The sequence below is a fragment of the Zalophus californianus genome, chromosome 14, assembly GCF_009762305.2.
Source record: "Zalophus californianus isolate mZalCal1 chromosome 14, mZalCal1.pri.v2, whole genome shotgun sequence".
NCBI lineage: Eukaryota > Metazoa > Chordata > Mammalia > Carnivora > Otariidae > Zalophus > Zalophus californianus.
This window is the reverse complement of record NC_045608.1, coordinates 38,958,744-38,979,097: the sequence shown is the minus strand read 5'-3', so window position 1 is coordinate 38,979,097 and position 20,354 is coordinate 38,958,744.

The following is a 20,354-nucleotide window of genomic DNA, read 5'->3' as shown; positions in this document are numbered from 1 at the left end:
AAATACAAAGCTTTTGTACAGCAAAGGAAACCATCAACAAAACGAAATGGTAACATGCTTAATGGGAGAAGATAACTGCAAATGATATATTCCATAAGGAGTTAATATCCAAAACATATAAAGAACTTATACAACACCAAAAAAGCAAACAGTCCAATCTGAAAAATAGGCAGAGGACAAGAATCGACATTTCTCCAGAGCAGATATACAGATGGCCAACAGACACATGAAAGTAAGCTCAACATCACTAATCATCAGGGAAATGCAAATCAAAATCACAATGAGGTATCATTTTATACCTGTCAGAATGGCTAAAATCAAAAACACAAAGAAATAACAAGTGTTGTTGAGGATGTGGAGAAAAGGGAACCCTCCTGCAGCCCTCAGTGCTAAAAGGGCAGTCTGCTCTGAACCCTACAGACTACTTCTTTAGATTCCTTTTGCATTTCTAGCTACTGTCACTCTTGTAGTTAAAGAATGGCAATCAATCCACAATTCTCTTAGCTTTCTCGCCTTGTTTTTCTGCCACACATATTTTTCTGGCTCAGTTTTCTGAACTGCACAATTTCTCCAGTTTACTTCTGGTGCCTGTCCTTTATCCTACGTTATAGAACTTTGTTCTGATTGGCATATTCCACTCAATGATAAAAACGAAATGAAATGCTGTGCCTTCTTTTTTTCTAATGCCATAATAACAAATACATTAAAAAAAAACAAACTCTGGCTTCTCACTCATGTTCCCCTTTACCAAGAGAATGTCGTCATGAGCTCAGGAGAGAGAGTTCAAGACCAGAAAAAAAAAAAAAATCACTCACCAGAAATGAAAAAATGTGATAGATTTGACCATTAAACAATTTCGGTTCATTAAGAGAACCACAGAGTTAAGAGGGGGGGAAAAGGGCCACAAAAGAAAAAGGAACGCTTGTGCACTGTTGGTGGGAATGTAAATTGGTGAAGCTACTATGGAAAGTACTCAGTTCACTGAGTATTTAACCCCCACCCCCGCAAAAAAATAAAAAGAACTAATTTCAAAAAATATATGCACCCCTACATATATTGAAGCATTATTTATAGTAGCGAAGATATGGAAGCAATCCAAGTGCCCACTGACAGATAAATGGATAAAGAAGATGTGGTATATATATGCAACAAAATATTATTCAGCTATAAAAAAGAATGAAATCTTACCATTTGCAACAGCATGGATGGAACTAGAGGGTATTATACTAAGTGAAATAAGTCCAACAGAGAAAGACAAATACCATATGATTTCACTTACATGTGGAATCTAAAAAACAAAACAAATGAACAAACGAGACTCAAATACAGAGAACAAACGAGTGGTTGCCAGAGGAGAAATGGGAGTGGGGAGGGGGAAAATAGATAAAGGATATGAAGAGGTACAAACTTCCAGTTATAAAATAAATAAGTGATGGAGATTAAAAGTACAACACAGGGAATATAGTGAATAATATTGTAATAATGTTGTATGGTGACAGATGGTGACTACCGTTACTGTGAGTGAGCACTGAGTAATGTATACAATTGTTAAATCAATATATTATACACCTGAAATTAGTATAACATTGTGTCAATCATATTTCAATAATAACAACAACAACAATAATAGTAATAATAATGGTACTTCTTCAAGTATTCCCTTCCATGGAAGGCACAGTTCTTTGAAAGAAGTTGATGGACATGTGTATTTGAGATTGCTCATTTCATGAGAGTCTGGATTTTGATTGACAGAATAATAAGAATGAAATCTAAATGAAGTAAATAAACATGTGCTTGAGAGGGACATCTAGTAGGCAGCCTGCTTAGGAAAAGGATATTAGAAGGGGTTGATGGTTAACTTTGTGTGTCAGCTTGGCTAGGCTACGGTGGGCAGTTGTTTGGTCAAACATCAGTCTAGATGTTGCCAGGAAGGCATTTTGTACGTGTGAATAACCGTTGCTATCAGTTGACTTTACGCAGATTGTCCTCAGTGTGGATGGGCACCATCTAATCAGTTGAAGGCCTCAGTAGCAAAGACTAAATAGTTTCCTTGAGAAATTCTTCCTCAAGACTTTGATATAAAAATCCTCCTTGAGATTCCTGCCTGCCAGCCAGCCTGCCCTACAGACACCAGACTTGCCAGTCCACATAATCCTGTGAGCCAATTCCTTAAAAACAAATCAATCACCCTCTCAATCACCCTCTCTCTCCCTCTCCCCCATAGTTGCTGTGTCCCTCCTTCCCCCATTGGTTCTATTTCTCTGGAGAACCTTGGCTGATACGGGGATTAATTCAATAAAAAGGAAGTAACTAGAAGGGTTTTTAAATAACATAATTTCATAAAACTAAGAGGTTAAGGGGAAAAAAGTCTAAGGGGCACCTGCCTGCCTCAGTCAATAGAGCATGCAACTCTTTTTTTTTTTTTTTAAGATTTTGTTTATTCATTTGACAGAGAGAGAGAGAGACAGCGAGAGGGAACACAAGCAGGGGGAGTAGGGGAGGGAGAAGCAGGCTTCCCGTGGAGCAGGGAGCCCCATGCGGGGCTCAATCCCAGGACCCCGGGATCATGACCTGGGCCGAAGGCAGACGCTTAACTGACTGAGCCACCCAGGCGCCCCGAGCATGCAACTCTTGGTCTTGGGGTCATGAGTTCAAGCCCCATGTTGGGCATAGAGCTTACTTTAAAAGGTCTGTCAAAGAATTGACTTGGACAAGGAAGAGTTAGGAGCATCAGGAGGAAGTTTTCCTTGCAGAGCAGAAGAGAGCAGTTCACTCATCAATTGGTTGAGCTGCAAGAGTACAGTTTGGGCGTGAAACTTGGGGATGTGCTTGTAGCCCAAAACGACAGAAATGAGGAAACCCAAGGTGCAGATGCTACATTTTAATCCTTACCAAGCTAGATTCAGGATTAAGCTGGATACTACAAAAGAACCACCGAAATACACGGCAGCTACCGTGGCCAGCAGAAGCAGTGATGCCAGGTACAAACAGTGGGTAGCCAAAGATCTCCTTGTGGTAGGGTAGTTGACCTACCCTGTCCGTAACGACTTGGACACCATCTGGAGACACTCAGAAATCCCTGAAGTGACTTTGCAGGAGGTGAGAAGTCCTGCATGAGCTTGCCTGTGGCGTGTAAGACCATATAACATAGTTTTCATCTAGTTTTGTTACTAAACCAAAATCAATTGAAGCATTTGGAGGTAAATAGCCACTGTGGGTAGACTGTAAGCTGAAGCACCATGTTTTGTATATAATTCCCATGTGCTTATTCATTATTCAAAACATCAATATCCATAGCAGCTACACATGAGCTAGTAGCACACAGATTAGCCTATAATGAGGTTTTCTGTCTTGCAGGGTCCTAATACAGGAATGCCCAAATAAAAGTTCTTTTTTATTGCACCCAGAAGTCCAGCTATGGAGAAATGGTTTCTTGCTTTAAAATTTAAACAATTTCAAAACCTTCCTAAGGTTTTTTAAAGAATTTTTTCTTTTTTTAATTTAAATTCTTTTTTTTTTTAATTTTATTATGTTGTGTTAGTCACCATACAATACATCATTAGTTTTTGATGTGGTGATCCACGATCCATTGTTTTCATATAACACCCAGTGCTCCATGCAGTATGTGCCCTCCTTAATACCCATCACCAGGCTAACCAATCCCCCTCTCCCCCCTCTAAAACCATGTTTGTTTCTCAGAATTACCCAACATATAGAACATCTCATGTTTCAGATGTAGAGTTCAGTAATTCATCAGTTACATATATCAGCCAGTGCTTTAAACACAAACAACCATGTAGGGCCCGAAAAGAAAAGTCTTGTTTCTAAGTGATGACTCATTCTGTCTTCTGTGACTAACTGAGCACAAATTTCACAAACCAGAACACCCTTATGCTTTTAAGTCTGGGCTGGAGAAGGACAATGTTTTGCAAACCACTTTACCTATCAAAGCAATAAGAACTTCAATAAAAAAATGTATTTTGGAGTCACTATTATTTCAAGTCTTCTCCTATCCCCACCTAAATTGGGTCATTGAAACTCGGATAAAAATTATAGAAATGGTTGAAAATGGCATTTGACCACACTGCTACTGACATATACACATAAGTTAATATCAAACTCTATCATGTGCAAGATCCCTCTTATTTCTTTCATCTCTCCTCTCTTCCTCTCTTCAGTCTTCCCCTCCTTCACCTTCCCTGTGCCCCCACCACATACCTCCCTCACCTTTCAGACCCCCTCCATGAACACCACCAAAATAGAAAAGCACATCAGTGGCTGATCCGTGACAAGCCCAGAGCAAAAATACCACCCAGTTTACCCACAAAAATAGGTGGGATTCCAATGGCTGGGAAGGGGGAGAGCAGGTGACATTCACCTCCTGAATGTCACCTGCTGCTTCCATTCTGTTTCTGGAGTATTGCTTCCCCTGCTGTTCTCCGGGTAGGAGTTCCAGAGGGAATGCTCAGGACTTCATGCTGTAGGAAGTTGTGCCCTTGCTGAAAACAGCATGAATATCTGTGGGTCATAAATCTTTGAGGAACAGCTGACAACGAGGATTTGAGATCCTCCAGTGGTAGGTATCCAGCAAGAGTCACTTAAGTCCATCCAATTGTTCAAACTGCACCCAAAATATGCTGCTCATTCTGTCAAATGTTAGATAAACAGGATGAACAAGACAAAGAGGCCCCTGCCCTGAAGAAACACATGGCATTTTTGCTTAATCATGGCAAAAAGTTCTACACACAAATAGCTATAATTTGCTGAATATTTTTCTTCATTTCCTTATGTCCAAAATGCCCAAAGAATAACTACTGTGGTTTAAAATGTCAGAATGTGACACATAAGTTCAAGGCAGAACTTTAGATTTTCTTCCCCAGAGTTAGCCCTTGGTCTGCCAGAGACATGGAAGATTAGTGGTGGGGGGCTAGAGAGCGGGACACATGTTTATTGGTGACACCTCATCCCATTTGCCGGTGTTTGGGACCTGCAGTCAGAGATAGTCTGTGACCACCGGCTTCCCGTCCACAGTCCAGGCACATCACAAGAAACCATGTGTTCTTGTGTTCAGGTGCCCATGATCCTTCTGCAAGCTCCTTTTCTCACCATTTTCTTCTATAGATACCTGGAGTCGCTATTACTCTTTCCACCAAGAACACATCCCCTTTGCCACCTTTTCCATGGAATACAACCCCTCTAACTTATGGCTAACCCTGCTATGTGCTTTAGGTAACTTGACCTTATCACTGAGTGCCGAGGGAGGCTTGTGACCCAGGCCTAGCCAAAAGACGCTAGTAAACCACTGGCCACAGTGTTAGTACAGGGATGGGCATAGGCTCTGAACCTGGCCCATCAGCACCTTCCCTGCAGCCATCAGGAAAGAGTCCCTGTCTTCTCTCTGGGATCACTATGAGCTGGTAAATCCACTGTTCATCTTGAGCTGTCAGTGGGACCTTGTCTTGTTGATGATGTTTTGCCACCTGATTAAGACAGCCCTCGGACATGCAGTGTGGACATAGGAAAATAGAAGCAAACTAAGGAGAGAGAGAAAAAGAGAGAAATTCTCTCAAGAAATATTCTCTCTAGAGAGAATATCAGCAAGAGAATATCATCATTAGGTTCAGCACCACTATAAGATCCAGATTTTTCTGAAACATCAACCTCTTGACTTCCTATTTATGTGAGCAATACATTTCTGCTGTGCTCATATTAGTTTGATTGGGTTTCTGTCATCTGATAACAAGGGATTCTGGACTAATGCATCTTTTATGTACTTGTTTCAATTCTCACATTTTTATTACAAATATATATTGCTTTATTGATAGCATATTTTCTAAGGTAATTATCTAGGCAAGTCAAAAATTCTGGCTAGAATCGTACCCACTTTTAAAGTATTCCAACTAATCTACTGCATCTTTTCCTTACTATAGCATCCTGTGAGTCTATCTTTTATAAGGGGCTCAAAAGCATCAAAGGAATAAACCAGATTTTCCCCTATCAGGGGACAGTCCCCTAACTTTGCCTGCAAGGCAGAGAGCCCAGGTATATGATTCATAGAGTCCAAGGAATTGTCTGGCTCACCCCAGTCCCTTAGTCCTTTAAAGAGATACGATTTTTCAGATATTGTAGATGCCAACCCCACAGCTTTATCCAGAAAGATTATCAGAAAGCCAAGAATAATGTCTGTGTCTCAACTTCTACAAAGCAAATAAGGAATGAAAACAGACTAAATTAATTTAAAGATTTGTCCTCTTACTAATATTTTAAGTCACTTTTTAACTCCTAGGAAACAAGGTCAGAAAATCAAGAAAAAAGAAAGTCTACAAGGCCGTTTGGAAACTATGATGTATACAAAGTCAGCAGGTCCACGTGGCACAAATTCCAAGATAAAAAAAAGAAACCTAGCAAGTGGGTTTAGGAAAGACTTTATAATTTATTGCAAACAATCATACTGAATGTAATACAGTAAGTTGCAAAAAAAAGAGAGAGAGAGAGAAATCTAATTTTCTCTGAAAGGAAAGAGATGGTCCCATAAATCTTCACTAAGAGAGAAAAACCTTCAAACACCTCTGAAATGGTCATGTCCTAAGTAACTGAACCACAACTAATTTAAGAATCTATCATAGAAGAACAAATCTATGGCCCTCCTACATTATGAATCAATTAATCTGTTTTAAAATCAATTATGCAATATGCATTAAGATTTTTTTTAAATGTGCATACCTTTTGACCTGGTAATTTCATTCATAGGACTTTATCCTTGAGAAATAAGCTGAATTTGAAAAAAATAAAACTTTATTCACAGGGATACTCATTTCCCTGAATAACCGGAATCAAACTAGTTGTCCCAATGAGAGAGGTAAGCAGGCTGGCTGGAGAACTGGTATGACCATCAATGTCAAATTTAAGCTCACTAATACAAAAACCAACTCCCAGTGATCTCCCCTCTTGTAAAGGAAACTCAACACTATCCTTTGACTCATCTGATAACCCAAGAAATTAACCACTCGTAGGAATCAAAAGGAGTTTAATGGCATGCACCTTCTCCGTATATACAAACACATCCCCGGGAGTGTAGTACTTAACAAGATGAAAACAGAACAACTGAGGTGGATTCAAGCCTGCCCCCACACATCCTCAACACATGGATAATTCTTAAACATGGGTTTTGAAAGTTCATATTCATTATTTCATAGAGGACTAAAAGAATACTTATGCTGGATTTTGCAACTGAATTGAGACTGCTCAAATTTAAGATCCTATAGCTCTTTCGATCCAGGATTTTTGGTTGATGGTTTTTGCTTATTTTAGGTTTTTTGTTTGTTTTGCCTTTTAGGTCAGACTAACAAGGTGGGAGGGAGAGGAAAACTAATATTTCAGAAGTTAAAAAGAAAAGTAGACAAAATAAGGCAGAAATTGACTTATCGGATTATGCCAGCCTAATAGCGATGCTACAGGGTAGTCAGAGAGGAGAAAACTCGAAAGAAGTGGAAAGAATGTGAGTAATCAACACTGTAAAGATTACGCAGAAATTAAACCTACAGGTCTACTCTGAAGAACTTCCATTTCTAAAGGCCTAAAATTCCTTTTCAACAACTAAAGTGACACCTAGTGCCCAGCAAGAGAAGTGAGGCTGTTCTCAAGTTGAGAGCTGCCTGAATGTTTCTTTGCTTCACATCCTTCTGTCAAGGATTAGTTAAAATGGACCGTTTTTGGCTCCTGTCATGTCAGAAATATTAACAGGAAGTCACTAGCATGGACAATGGCAGGAATCATGGAAAAACTTAACTCTTTCTTAACAACTATACAAGGCACATTGGATATTTATTTGCAGATTCAGGTTAAAAGTAGAAGAGAATCATTACTATAAAGGTCAAAAAATATCCACCAACAGAAAATGGAATAAGTAAATTATGACATATCCTTTCAACAAAATACTATGTAACTCAAAAGTTAAAATGTTCAGGGGCGCCTGGGTGGCTCTGTCAGTTAAGCGTCTGCCTTTGGCTCAGGTCATGATCCTGGAGTCCTGGGACTGAGCCCCCCCATCAGGTTCCCCGATCAGTGGGTAATCTACTTCTCCGTCTTCTCCCTCTACCCCTCCCCCTCCCCCTGCTCACGTTCTCTCTCTCTCTCTCTCTCTCCCACATAAATAAAAATCTTTTTAAAAAAATAAAGTTAAAATATTTAATGATATGGGGAAAACATCTAGGATATTGTAAGTGGGGGGAGATAAAACGAGCTACATAACATACAGAAAATGCCCTCACTTTGTAAAAAATTTTAAAATGCATATACTTGTACATAACACCCAGAAGTTAACAGTAACAGTGTTTGCCTTTGAGCAATAGGATTAAGGTGACTTTTTCTCTTTTTTGTAAATGAATATTGCTTTTGCAATAAAAATACAATTAAAAAATTTTTTTTTACCAAGGGCAAATACATAAGTAAGTGGGAGATACTAAAATGTCATAAATTAGATAAATAAAAGGGTGATTGAGTTCTGCTAAAATTAGGGGGGAAATTATACATAAAATTGGGAAGAAAATACTGATAAGCATAACATTGACAAACTATGTCACATTATTTCCTGATGATATTTACCTTATGTCACTACAGCTGGATCTATTTCAACACCACCCCTCCTGCCTCTGTACCGAAGATTGCCAACTCAACTGTCTTAGGGGTCAGGAGCATATTGACAATGGCTGAATGCAGTCAGTGCAGGAAGTGGGGAGGGCCGTGGGGTCTGAGAAGAGCATACCGCATCAGAAGACATGCAAAATCAAAGGCTTTCCCATCCTCTCTGTGCCGTCCGAATGCATTGGAGGTACTTGTCTCAGGTATCAGACAGAGACTTCCCCAAAGAAAATACTCTGCTTAATTCATCATAGCCCTGGTGCTTAGCACCCTTACTTAGAGTTCATGGTAGCTAAATGAATGTTTTGTCAAATATCCCTCCAGCTGTACTCATTCTGTTTAGATATCCTGAGTGGTCAGGGTCAACCTCTTGCTTGGGACACTTTTATCAGAAGACAGTATAGCCAGGACCTGGCCAGTTTTCTGGATTCTGGAGGCAACAGACTCAGATCTAGATTCTGGCCCTGCCATTTCCCAGGATCTTCAACAAATCCTTGAATGTCCCTGAGCCTTAGCTCTCAAATTTGTGCAGCAACGATAATGGTAATCTATCATATGGCTGTGCTGAGGACGACATGAAATTATACTTTGGAAATACACGGCATAGCAGAAGCTTCGGAAAGGTTATTTATCCCTGTGTGGCTATGCTGCCTGGAATCAGTGGTTTGCCCTGTATCACACTTCACACGAAGCAGGTCTCAAACAATTAATTCCTGGTTGAAACCTGGGTCTGTATCTTCATCCTTTACCCTCCCCCCTCTTTCACCAGCTCCTTTCTTGGGCTCACCAGGCTGCGGCCCCTCCCTGTCTCAACATTTCACAGAGAATACATCCATCTAGGACACCAAGCTCTTAAATTTTCTCCAGGGTTGACCATCATCAATGATTAGTGTAGTTAACAGTGACACTGCTCAGGGGAACATTCTGGGCCTGTTAAACATGTACCTACTCCAAGCTGCTTGACGTGCATCACATTCCTCATGTCTTCTCACTAATAAACGTCATTTGAGACTGGCCCCTCCAAATTCTTATTTTATACTGCAAGACTGGGGACTCTCTCAGGTCTATAGAGAAGCTTTATCTTAAGAATTTCACAAGTACCCTAGGCATGAACCCACTACAATTTATATAAGGGATATGCCTGTTTTTAACCCAGGTGATATCAGCATTGTGTTAATTTTCCTTTTTATTGGGGAGTGGGGACACTAATGTATTCAATGAATTAGGAATTAATCCAAATGTATGAGTTAATTTTTCAGGGTAAAATCTACAAATACTATAGGGTTAAATTCTAATTATGGGCATATCATAAGCAAAAAATATTGAACTATTTGTTTTGTATCTAACGCTCCCAAAGCTATCATACAAGTATTACATATTAGATTAAATAAAACATCATTAATGTTGTTGTATACAAGCAGTAATAAACAGAAATAAAACTTATCTTCCATTTCTTTAAGAAGGAGAAGAATTAGAAAAGGCAAAACAATGGTTAAAGTGGAGAAGCAATCAAGACGTATAAGTACTTGTATCAGAGTAATTTGTTGCTTCCAAAGATTCTAAATATCCAAACCAGATGAATCAGATCATGAGACTGGAGTAGGTGTTTACATAACCATTATCAATCATCTTTGGGAAACCAAAGCAAAGAAAAAGATATCAGAGGATTGAAAATTGGCAAATATTTCAAGTTTCAGAAAGTATTAATTCCAGATTGATAAACTCAATAACCAGCAACCCTTTACAACAGGTTATTAAAGAGATGGTTTGTGAACATTAAAAAAAAAAAATCACCAATTAGTAACTGTATGTTCTCTAAAAATAAACCATAACAACGACATTTTCTGTTTTGTTTTGTTTTTTTTTTTGGCAAGGACATTAGCTAGCTGTAATGGATTGGGAATTAAGATCCATGAGTTTATGTGGCCATAGGCAAAAATCACTTGACCTGGGACTAAATATCCCCATGAGTTTTCCCATAAGTCACTATTTATCAAGAAATGTTCCATGGTGAAACACTGCAGAAGCCTTCAGTTAAGCAGAGATCAGTAAGATTCATTGTTACAGAATTCTCAGTCCTTAGTAAGTGCACTGCATTGTCAGTTTCCAAGAGAGAGCAACTGTGTGCAGTGTTTCCCAATTTTATTGCAGAGAGAACAATTTTTTTCCACGGCATCTAGTAAGACTAGGCTTCTGCAGAACTCAGAAATGCTGTGCTCAAAGTCCCCCCCAGTTCTAACAGTTTATGGTTAATTATAAACTATTAAAGTCAATATAGTCACTGTTGCGACAGTTAAACCCCATGGTTTAGTAATGTTGTGTCAAATTTTTACACACATACACAAAAACAATGAAAACTGAATTACATATTTTTCAACTCTGGAACTTACACATTAAGTGATTCAAAATCCAACCTCAAACTAAATTTTAAGGCAACTTTAGATTCAGTTAAACTTTAATAGCTCCCGGAACAAAAACTAATAGGAAAATAAGCTTATCTCCTGATAGGCTATCATTCATTCAATGTAAATTGCATGTTAATTCACTTATAAGAAGAAGCAGGACAACGGGGGATGAGGAATGGAGAGACATCAGCCCCTTTATAATTCAGTTAGGTAATCTTGCATCCTTAATTAGATGAGAAAACCCTTTTAACTCTCTCCCATATTTGAAAGAAACCCTGAGATATGTTCCAGATACAGCACAAAAGGAATAAGCTTTAGCAAACAGTATCATTCCATAACCAAAAACATTCTCTAATCACACTTAAACTAATATGCACTTTAAGTCTTATTTTAAAAATACTTTATAGTATTGATGAAGACCTTCTAAGGCTAATATCTATGATCTATATAGGTATATAGATTCTGCAAATACCAATCTCTCTATTTAGGAAAAAAAAAAAAGGGATTCCTCTTCTTTTGATTCCACATCCTACCGCCAGTGCCCTTGACTGACCCATGTTTCCAGAGACATCTCAGGCTTCCCAAGCCCTCGGGTTCCTCAGTTTAGTAAACTCCCAGAGAAGGCAACCTCTCCACTCTCTCCTGCCTACACTCGCAATTCCCACTTCTCTATTTACCTAGCCTTTCAGAAATACCTTTACTTCTCAGCCAGACAGTTCATTATCACCTTGATCTTAATCTAATCCTCACAATAATCAGTTGTTACCCTCTATATTTACAAGTGAGGGCGCCCAGGCTGGAAAGGTCGTATGCACACTTGAGGGAACAAGAGCCTTGCCTTCTGGCCACTCCCATGCTGCTTCCCACGCCGCCACATTGGCTCCACAGTAGCCTGTGGTCTCGAACCTGCAAACAGCAGGATGATTTTCTGTAGATTCTGATCTTGCTATTCATTAGAGGGCAGCTTTGATCCAATTACTCAGTTTCTCTACATCTCAACTTCCCAAACTGTAAAATGGGCATATTGTGGTACACACTTTATAGACAGACAGAGATTAAATTGGTTAGTGTGTGTAAGAAACTAACCATGGGTTTTGGTTCATAAGAGATGCAAATTCATTACTTATGATGTCTACTGATGACTTAATTCATTTATCCATCCAAACCACGTATATTGTGCCAAGGCAAGGGAGACATGGCCATTGCCCTCATGGATTTTTGTAGCTATTTTAGTATAATTATTTTAATTTATAAGAGTGTTAAACAGATGAAGAGACCAGAAAGCTGAAGACTAGGGAATAGTAATGCCCCATGAAACAAGAGTGGTACTCTATGGTAGGAGCATGGGATATATCTAGGTAGGCCAAAGTATTTTTATATAATAGTAATAAATCAGAAAAATTAAGTTTTTAAGATTTACTTATTCAGGAGAGAGAGCGTGCGTGTACAGGGAGGAGGGGCAGAGGCAGAGGGAGAGAGAAAATCCCAAGCCAACTCAATGCTGAGCACGGAGGCCCACATGGGGCTTGCTCTCACGACCCTGAGATCATGACCTGAGCTGAAATCAAGAGTCAGACGCTTGACTGACTGAGTCACCCAGGTGCTCCAGAAAAATTAAGTTTATTGATACTTTTCAAATAGTATTCATACCTCTATTTTCCAAAACTTCCATTTATTTCTTTAAACTGATTTCCTGGTTGCAGAATTTCTACCATGCCCTTAGATTTAGGAAGCATGTTACTGAAACCACTATCTTAAATTCTCATTTACAGAGAGAAAAAAAATTCAATGGACATCCACAAGCTTAGGAAAATACCTCACAGAAATCGTAAGTACTCTTTAGGTCTTGAGTATGCAGATACAGTTTATCTGAAGGATTCAAAAAACTTGTTTCAATTCAGCCTTGATTGACCTCTACCTTGAGGGGTCTTGTTATAAATCCCAATTGAAATTCTCCCTCCTGAGCAATTTTTACCTTCTGTTCAGCAATCGTGTTCTTCTCTTTGGTTTGGTAATGCTTTCAGCACATTGAGGGGGTGACTTTTACCAGTAGCAGAAGAGCTGGGGATAGGTAAAGGAATATGAGGAGAGCTGACATTATGGAGATAATACAAGGAAGTAGACTCCTTATAAGATCTGAGGATCCTCTGAAATCTCTCTATGTGGCTGCTGAAGAATTGGGAGTCAGGTGACTCTCCGTGGTAATAATACATAAAAGTGATTATTCCTTTATAACAGACATAAATATTGGCATTTTTCCCCAGAATTCTCTGATTCACTACTTGAGGAATGGCTGCTATTGAATACTCCTTTGGAATAAGTCATTCCTGACACAAAATAATGCAAATCTTAATCCTCATACACCTCTTAGGAGCTGCCCAAGATCATTACAATTAGAGATAATAAAATTCCCTCACCCATTTCATCACACACACAAAATAAAGACAGTCCAGCCAGAGCAGCGTCCCCCTTCATTTGTGCCCCAACCCTACAATGTAGCACAGTTTAGAATATATGTTGGAAAGTCAATGTAGAGTTCAATTCCACATCTACTGAGTACAAACCATATTCAAGACCCTGTACTATATCATGTGAGTATAAGAATGATTACAACATGGCCCTGGCCCCAGAAGCATTTATAATCTACCAACAGAGATGGATACCTCAGTAGACAATTCCAAGAATATGTGGTAGATACTAAGAGAGAGGCACCCTTGGGACCATTGGACACACAAGAGACTGTGTTTTGACCAGTCTTATTGGCTGAAAGTGTACAGGTGTAAAAAATACTTTTGGGAAGATAATATACTTGAACTGATTCTGAAAAGTGAATAAAAGATTCTAAGATAAAAGTGTTCTAGACAGAGGGGACTACTTATGATCACAGACACTAAGGTGTGAAATCAGAGAGAAAATGCAAGTAATTAAAACAACGAGAGCATGAAGTGTTAGGTAAAAGTGGCATGAGAGGACCTAAAGAGGTAGAAGAAGGCTACAATTTACAAAGTATTTTTGATATAGAAAAATTTGTATTTTTGAAATTTAAAAGATTAAAGATAATTTAGAAATTTTATTTAAAACAATGCCTTTTCCCTCCCTTTTTTTCCCATTTCTCTAGTCCAGAAAGATTTGCACTGAAATAACCTTTCCTTCATAGAACTGTTCCTGAACTCCTTCACCATTTTGTATCCATCTGAATAAATGTTTTTATTATATATTACATCTATTTGCACAAATATATTTTACCTCCCTTCTCTTTCCTACACCTTAAAAGCATCTTGTAAATTAGAGTTCTCACACAAGACCGGGTATCACAAGTTTTCAACTGAATGAATTTGTGTGATACTTTCAACTTTTCTAATGAAACCTTTTCTTGAACTAATCCTCAGAAGTTAGGTTAATAGCACACTTTCCCCTCTAGAGGGAGCCGAGGAACTTCCTTTCACTCCACCTCAAGAATTCTCTTGTGTGACAAGGACACAAGGGAATCCTCAAATACCTAAATCATTAACCACGGGATATAGCTTATAAAAGACTGGGTGTAGCTTTGATGGGTAGTAAAAACAGAAATGGATTGGAGAAAACATTATATTTTCTTGGAACTCTTTTCTGCATACACCAACCTTTTGATGGTTCTCACCCTCTCACACACATGGTATGAAAAGACCTTACCAAGGATTACCCCTATCCTTGGAAGCCACGAAAGAATAAAGAAAAACTTAAGAACACACACACACACACACACACACACACACACACACACACACAGCAGGTGTACAGCAAGTTACTTAGGCCCTTTACTAGTCTAAGTAAAAAGAATTATCCTGCTTTTCCACCAGGTTAAGAAACCACATAGTGGTCATGGCCCTGGTGTCTATCCAGTATTAAAGAACTTTCTATTCATTTAGGTCTTGGGATCCTCAGGACTGAATTTAATGACACCAGCATTAAGAAACTGATCACATACCAACATGACTAATAATAAGTGGAATTAGGATACTGATCCTCTTTCTCTGAAATAATAAAAACAAGCACCAGGAAGATAAAGTCATTTGCTTAAGGTCACAAACCTAATTAGTTTTGCACACATAACAGCACCAGAGTGATTTATGATAGTTGAGTAATTATTTCAACCTGAGTTCTAATTTTCAATAAATTTTTAATTTAATAAAAATAAACATAAGTTATTTAAGACAAATTAGGATATTAAGCCACCCCAAAAGGAAAATATTTTACAAAATGATAAAGAATAATTTTGTTGAGTGGGGTTTTTGTTTTGTGTTGTTTTTCTAAAACAGTAGTGAGACTCTGAGTTCATCATTCAATTTGAATGGAAGAATTCTCTTTCGAAGTTTGGCTGTCAAGTTTCCAGGAAATCAAGAGGTCGTATGTCTGAAGAGGACCGTGTATACTGTCCTGACGCCACAGAGCTCCAGTCTCCGAGAAAGAGTGAAAAGTCCAAATACCTACTTTCTATGCAAATTATTTATTACCTATATGAACTGTTCTTATGAAATAGGCCTACTTTTCATTTAGAACTAAGACCAGAAAATTTTGCTTACTTTCATCCTAAACGTAGAGGTTTGGTGTCAGGACACAAGCCTACCCTAACACACACACAGACACACACACACACACACACACACACACACACTTCTACCCGGAGCATAAAGCACACTCCTTTTCTGACTTATTGTGCCCTCTTTCCCTTTTATCCTTCCCTCTCTCACCTCTTCTCCTTTCATAGCTGGATTCAAAATTAAGGGACGGTGAGAAGGCAGAAGCTTGGTGGAGGTAGGGAAGAGATGATTGTAGAGGATACAAGCAAGTTTACAGAAAGTTGGACAAAAAGACAAGAGATGAAAAGAGTTGTTATCTAATAGCGCTGGATTTCTTTCTTACCCACCTCAAGCATGATTTTAAGTGACTACAAGCCTATCAAAATTCCCTAACTGTAAACCACTGTGTATCAGCAAGGACATCAGTAGAACACGTTACTCCAGGTTGCTTCTAGGGTTGTGATTCTAAAACAAATGAGGGTGAAAACTGGATGTTCTTTCTTCTATTTGATCCCAGTATTACAAATGTGATCTGTAACTGGTACGATATTACTGGTCCCAACACGTCTGGATCAATAATTCACAGATCAGAGGATCTCTGCTTCTGGGAAGGGTAGAGCGCAATGCTACCCCTAGCAGCATCTAGAAAAGAGTGAATGAATAACAAAAAGCATACCTTAGTTAAGGCAGAGTGGCATGGATGCCATGGGAACTAGATGAACTGGAATTCCAGATTAGGGGAAATCTTTCCAGGGTGAGCTCTCACCAACTGTCCTCTTGTTGGGAAGAGGTGGTTGGCGGGTTCTAGTTGAGAAACTGAAGGAAAATGAAATCAGCCAGGATTTTGGCAGCCAGATGGATTGAATGGAAAATTGAAGTATCCAATATGAAGCCAGTTTCCCACCCTTCAAAAGACTCTTGCTGAATTCTGGAATTGCAAGTGGGAGCCTGGGGAACCAAAGTCTTTGAAAGGCAGAGTGACATTTACCATAATCTCTTAGAACTCTTATATATTACTAGTAGGAGGATAACTTAGTCCTACTGCACTGGAAGCTTCTAGTATCTAGTAAACAGATGCATAGCATGGCCTAGCAATCCTATTCCTGGATATTTACCCAAAGAACAAGGTATCTACCCACCCCCAAAGATTTGTACAAGAATATTTACAGTGACTTACGGGGTGCCTGGTGGCTCAGTCGGTTAAGTGTCCAACTCATGACTTCTGCTCCTGTCATTATCTCAGGACCTTCAGATTGAGTCCCGAGATGGGCTCCAGGCTGGGCACGGAGCCTGCCTAAGGTTCTCCTTCTCCCTCTGCCCCTCTCCCCACCTGGCTCACATGCTCTCTTTCCTTCTCTCAAAAAAAAAAAAAATTTTTTTTGGTAATAGCCAAAATTGAGGGGAAACCCTAGTAGAATTGATAAATAAGTAGTGGTATACTTACACACAGTATTAGCAAATAAAAAGAACAAATCACCACTCTTGACACGAACCTGAGTGAATCTTACAAACAAAATGTTGAGGGAAGTAGACCAAGGAGTAATGTATACTGCATGATACCATTTATCTGTAGTTCAAAAATGAGCAAAACGATTCCATGCTTATATAGGTCAGATGACTGGTTAGCTTTCGGGAGATATCAACTGGCAGGGGCATAAGGAAACTTCTAGGAGTGCTGGTAACTTTCTATATCAATCTGGTGGCACTTCTTTGGCTATATACCCATATAAAAATTCATCAAGCTGTACACTTACATGAATCCTCAATGAAATGTACCAAAAAAAAAAAAACCCCACATAAAATCATTTATTGTTAAAACTAGGAAGAAGCTTAGTGATCACCATGGCCAACTTCTATTTTACACATGAGGAAAACTTAAGCTTGTAAATGTCTTACAGCTAATGTATTCATTTGTTCAACAGGTAATTAATGGGTGCTTACTCTTTGCTGAGACTGGATTAAGATAGTTATACAAGACAGATATATGACCCGCTTTCATAAAGCCAACGATTTAGCTGTAGTAACAGAAATTAAACAGATAACCTAAAAAAATAAGTATGTAATTGCATACTGTGATCAATGTTGTGAAGGACTGACCCCAGGTATTTTTAGCCATTGTTCCTGGAGCTGGAGCCCAGCTCACCTGGCTAACCAGTTAATCGTCTCTTGACCCCAACAACATTGCCTTTTTCCATGACCTGAGCTTTTTAAAAACTAGGAGCAAATTATAGATCTACATGAATTTATTTCTCCAGATTTAAAGAGCAACCTTTAATTGTAAAGCATAAGCAAAACAATAAATAAATTTAAAGGGATGATTTTCTCCCCATTGCCAAAAAAAAAAAAGACCCAATTTCATCAGATGAGGCACTGCCAAAATTATTGGACTTAAAAATTGTTTCCTGTTTGTTAAGTTTCAGTTCTTTAGATTCATCAGGTTTATGGCCTGGCAATGGTCTCTCAATCACTTTCCCTTAGCAGAGCAGCCTCTGGTGCCTGTTTGATATTTATCTTGCTCCAGTGGTTATAAATTAGCCAACTTAGAAAACAGAACTGAGATAAATCAATCTCAAGACAACCAAGATATCCGTAATAAAATTAAAATACACAAGACATCTGATAGCTTAACCAACTCACGGTCTATTACTTTGGAGATTTGTTTTGAAAGATGCCAGCTCACTGCTCAATATCTGGCAGGAGCAGATCGTCTCTGCAGAAAGGCTGGTCCAATTTTCCTGCAACAAAGCAGAAGTCATTAGTAACCTCAGTTTTCTTTGAGAAGAAACAACCATAATGCCACTGTCTTAAGTTTGGTTTCCTGAGAAGTAGACCCTGAAACAAAGATGTGGGTGAACGTAGTTTACCTCGGAGCTCACCTCAGGAAGCACCAGTGGGAAGGAAGATGGCGGGGAGAGAGAGAGAATGCAAGGGCCGTGCACACCTGGGACTCAGCAGGCTGGCAACCACTAGGAGGCGCTGTGCCTCGGACTTGGCCCACCTGAGGGGCGAAGGGCCGGGATACATATGCACCAGCTCCCATCTATCATCGTTAGAGGGCTGCTCCTGGGGCCATGGCCCCCTGGCGCTTCCAGCTGCCCCTGGTGTGGGCTGAGCACACAGCTATAGCCAGAAAAAGCCCTCAGGTAAAAAGTGACTGCTATTTGCTGTAAGAAGCCATCTGTGCCTAGAGGAATGGCAAATGCTGAGAGCGTAGTGATGGCCACCAGCAGCGTCAGCTAGACACATAATCTCAATTAGTGGAGCATGCAAGAACATCAATTCTTACACACAACTGTGAGCCATGTAAGAAAAGCAGTGCTTAATTGGTTAAGTAGAAGTCAGGTAGGAATAACAATAAACTGTACAATAAACAACTTGCTTTAAAAATTGAAAAGCACTATAGGATTAAAGCTATCCTTTTCTTCACTTATTACTTAGACTGTGGGCCATCTGTGGCCCAAGTCTAATGATTAAAGGAATTATTTTTCTCAACAGGAAGATCACCCTGGGTCTTCATGAGCTGCCAGAGTTTTCCTGTTCAGCTTCAGTGGAAGAATAAGCCAAAAGTGGTCATGTATGGTATTAGGGAATTTAGATAGATAGATGATAGATGACAGATAGATAGAATGATAGATATGAGATAAACTATATGTACATAAATACATAATACTCTTAATACTTTTTTTATTAAATGAAAGAAAAAGGACCTAAATGAAACTAAAGGTACTGTTAACTTTAAATAAATCTTTCTTTAGCATAATGTATTATTTTTCCAATACATTCCTCTCAGATTAAGAAAAGGAATTATGAATTAATTATCAAGAATTTTATATCATTGGGTTTTTTTTATTATGTTATGTTAATCACCATACATTACATCATTAGTTTTTGATGTAGTGTTCCATGATTCATTGTTTCCGTATAACACCCAGTGCTCCATGCAGTACGTGCCCTCTTTAATATCCATCACCAGGCTAACCCATCCCCCCACCCATATCATTGGGTTTTTTAATTAAATCATTCAACTTAAGATCCTACCAATTCTCTTTTCTCTGACAGACGAAGTCATTAGCATGATGTCATTTCCTTTGTCTCACCTCATGATTTTTGTTGGTTATATTTATATACTGTCAAGATATAACAATTTACATTCTTTGGCCTAATTTTCACAATTATGTAATGTTTACTTGATATTTAAGTGAAAGCAGTGCTCCTTACCAGTCCTTTTATTGTAGCTCTTCCATTGCTAGATCCTTTTTTTTTAAAGATTTTATTTATTTATTTGACAGAGAAAGAGACAGCGAAAGGGAACACAAGCAGGGGGAGAGGGAGAAGCAGGCTTCCTGCGGAGCAGTGAGCCCGATGCGGGGCTCGATCCCAGGACCCTGGGATCATGACCTGAGCGAAGGCAGATGCTTAAGGACTGAGCCAGCCAGGTGCCCCATAAAGATTTATTTATTTATTTTAGATAGCAGGGGGAGAGGCAGAGGGAGAGGGAGAAAATCTTAAGCAGACTCCACACTGAGTGGGAAGCCTGAAGAGGGGCTCGAACCCACGACCCTGAGATCAGGACGTAAGCCGAAATCAAGAATCAGACGCTTAACTGCGCCACCCAGGCGCCCCTAGACTATTTTGATTTATCTTTTAGTTGGCTGAAGTTCATGGCTAAGCAGTTTTTTCAAGGAGGGCCCTTGAGAACCAATAACTCTTAAGATTGTTTTTCCTTCTTTCCTTCTTTCTTTCTTTCTTT